The following is a 3,694-nucleotide window of genomic DNA, read 5'->3' on the forward strand; positions in this document are numbered from 1 at the left end:
TGTTTCACCCAAACAATACATTGGCTGCAGTCACACGGAACATTAGCCATGCTAGAGAGATGGAAGATAGGCGGAGTTTCCGGGCACGATCTCACCGGCACATCTGGGAAGCGTAGCGCTCCCGTGGCTCAACCGAGGCTTCCCGCCAAAGACGCGCGGCAAAAAACTAGTACCTCGGAGGTACTAGTTTCCGGAAACCACGGAGCAAGGGCGGGCGCCTGATCGCGTTTCCGGTGGAATCCCGTGGCATCCGGTGCCCGCCCATGTCCCGTCGCAAAGAAGGGTTTTTAAAAAAAAGTATCCGCAGGATGCGCACAAGCACCCAACGGCGCAAGCACATACTTGGGTTAAAAAAACCCCAACAACCCCGTTTGCCACGGCAGCGCCGCTTCTTTGCCGCGCCGTCTGATCGGCACCTCCCCAGGCTCCCCACCACCACCACCGGATGTCGGCGGGATGTGTGATCCCATGGCCGTGCGGTAGTTCGCTCTGGGGCAAACAGCCACACCTCCCCCCCGTGATATCCGGCCCGTGTGACCGGGGCCATTGAGTGCAGGTTTACATTCAGACAGCACCTTGTCAGTATCACAATCACTAGTCCCACAGGACTCTAGAAATTTACCCGTTTCGAATGAATCTTTTTCAAGGACCATGATGTATAAAGGACATAAGGCACAATAATTTTTCTTTGTGAGCACAAAAGCTCTTAATTAATCCTTGTAGTCTGGAGATCAACTATAATGGCAGGAGAACTCCAGGCTCCACCTGGTGGTTGGCAACCCTATAGCTACCAGACCTCCTTATGAGAAAGAACAGTGAGGAGCGCTTGAGCAGGTGAGCGTAACTGAGGCCTGGGAGTCTTTCGGTGGTAGAAAGTGCCATTGAGTCACGGCTGACGTATGGTGATCCTGTAGGGTTTCTAGGGCAAGAGACATTCAGAAATTGTGTACCATTGCCTTCCTCTTCATCACAACCCTGGACTTACTTGGTGGTCTCCTATCCAAATACTGACTACTGACCAGGACCAACCCTGCCTAGCTTCTGATGTGATCAGGCTGGCCTGGGCTATTCAGGTCAGGACTTGGGGGGTATACAGGGCTAATATTACTAAGTCCATTACAAGTTTTATTATAGTTTCAAGGGTACCAGAATCTGCAGCAGCTCCAATCTGGGTTTTGCCTATAGTCCTTTCTACCGGCTGGAGCTAGGCATGCTATTTCTAAGGCCTCCGGCAGTTTATTGTTCTGAATAAAGCCATACTCTGTTTACCTGCGAAGGCCCCTCAGCATATTCCCAAGAGACTGCAGCATCTTACAACAGGGTGAAGCAGTCTTTCAGGTACGTGGGCCTCAGGCAGTGAAGAACTTTTTAAAGGTTGAAAGCAGATTCTTAAATTGAGCCCGGGAGCTTATTGGCAGCCAGTGAAGCAGTTGTGAGACAGGGGGAAATGTTGGGTCTTAGTCTGAAGTCAAACTGCTGCGCTTTGCACTTTAATTGAAATTTCTAAGTAGTCTTTCTGAATAGTCCAACATGAAAAAAGATTACAGTAATCTAGCCTCGAGGTTACAGGAGTGTCAATCGACAAGGCTGGATGAACTAAAGCCAAGAAAGGGGTCAATCAAATGTTATTGTCCAAAAGCACTGTTTGACCCTGCTGGGTCCAAGAGCAAGAGACCATGTCGTGCATGTTGGGTTGCCAGATCCCCTGGTGGAGATGGGGGTCCCCTGCAGTCAGGGCCCACCTTACTCCCAATCAGCTAGCTGGCGAAGGGGCTTACCCCCCAAAAGAGGGAGAACCAACCAATGTGCAGCAACGTCTCTACATCATTGCCCAAGTGACCCGGAAGTGGAGTCATCACATCTGGGACATCGAGGCGACGTTCTGGTATTTGGGCAAAAAAATCTGTGGTAGAAGCCAAATTTAGGTAAAGGTTCCCCTGGCTCAAAAGCTAGTTGAATCCAACTCTAGGGGGGCAGTGCTCATCTCCGTTTCCAGGCCAAAGACCCAGCGCTGTCCAAAGATGTTTCCATGGTCATGTGGCCGGCATGACTAAACGCACGGAACACTGTTACCTTCCCACCAAAGCAGTACCTATTTATCTCCTTGCAATTTCTTGCTTTCGAACTGCTAGGATGGCAGGAGCTGGGGCCAGAGACAGGAGCTCACTCTGTCATGTGGCACTAGGGTCTTGAACTGCCAAGCTACCAACCTTCTGGTCTGCAACTCAGTGTCTTAACCTCTGAGCCACCGTGGCCTCCAAATTTACCATAGAGTTTTTGCCCAGAGTGTTGCCCCGATGTCCCGGATGTGGGCGTCTCGGTCATGTGGGCAGTGGGGTAGACATGTTGCTGTATGTTTGCTGGGCCTCCCTGCTTCTCCTGGTAAGTCTCCCCCATCCCCTGCTGGTTGCCAGAAGGGACCTAGCAACCCCAAGGGAGTGTAGTGGTTAGAGTGGTAGCTTACAGTCTGGAAGATTCCAGATCAAATCCCAGCTCCTGTCATGGGGCTTGCTGGATGACTTTAGCCAGTCACCTTCTCCCCAAATAACCCACCTCATAGATGGAATTGCCAACCTCCAGGTGGGACCTGAAGGTCTCCCACTGTTCCAGTTCCTCTCTAGATGACCAAGATCCTTTTCACTGGAGGAAATGGCTGTTTTGAAGGATAGACTCTACAGCGGGCCTCTCCCCTCCCCAAGCCCCACCCACCCTGGCTCTACCCTCTCCAAAAAATCTCCAGGTATTTCCCAACCCAGAGCTGGCAACCCTACCTGGACATCTCCTGGAATTAGAACTGATTTGTAGCCAACAGAGATCAGTTCCACTGGAGAGAATGGCTACTTTAGGGGGGATGGACTCCATAGCACTATACCCCACTAGGGTTGCCAAGTCCAGCTTCCACCCCCAGCGGGGGACTTTGGGGGTGTTCCTGGAGGGGGTGGGGCATCCCCGACGTGATGACATCACATTGGGGGACGTCCGTCGCCCCCCCCCCACCCGCCCGTCGGATCTCGAGAAACGGCAGTTCCCTGCGCTTAAAGGAGCCGGCATTTCCCCTTTAAGAGCAGCCGCGTTTCCCATTGGGGACGTCCGCCGCCCCCACCACCTGCCCGTGCGCCAGATCTCCAGAAACGGCAGTCCCCTGCACTTAAAGGAGCCGACATTTCCCTTTGAAATGCAGGAGCTGGCGTTTCCCCTTTAAGAGCAGCCGCGTTTCCCTTTTAAGAGCACGAAGCTGGCATTTCCCTGCAAGCTTGCGGAGATCAGGCTTGGGAGGAAACACGGGTTCCACACACTTAAAGGGAGAGAGATGGGTGGCTGTAAGCAGCCGCGTTTCCCTTTTAAGAGCACGAAGCTGGCATTTCCCTGCAAGCTTGCGGAGATCAGGCTTGGGAGGAAACACGGGTTCCACACACTTAAAGGGAGAGAGAGGGGTGGCTGTGGGTGTTGGGGGTGGGGCTTCCCCCAAGGCAACAAGTTATAAACAGCACGGGGAGCCATGTGTTTTCACACCCTTGTTCAGAGTGATAGGGTGCGTTTCAACAGATTTGAACTCTGGCATTGTCATTCCACAAATCCGCACAGCGGGGCCGTATCCACAAGTTGCTGTCTCCCAGTCTCAACAACAAAAACAAAACCTGAATGCCTAGAGTTTCACAACTAGGGCCAGGATTATATTTACACAAGTGCTTCT

Source organism: Gekko japonicus, unplaced genomic scaffold (assembly GCF_001447785.1).
Source record: "Gekko japonicus isolate JY-2015 unplaced genomic scaffold, Gekko_japonicus_V1.1 scaffold1019, whole genome shotgun sequence".
Classification (NCBI taxonomy): Eukaryota; Metazoa; Chordata; class Lepidosauria; order Squamata; family Gekkonidae; genus Gekko; species Gekko japonicus.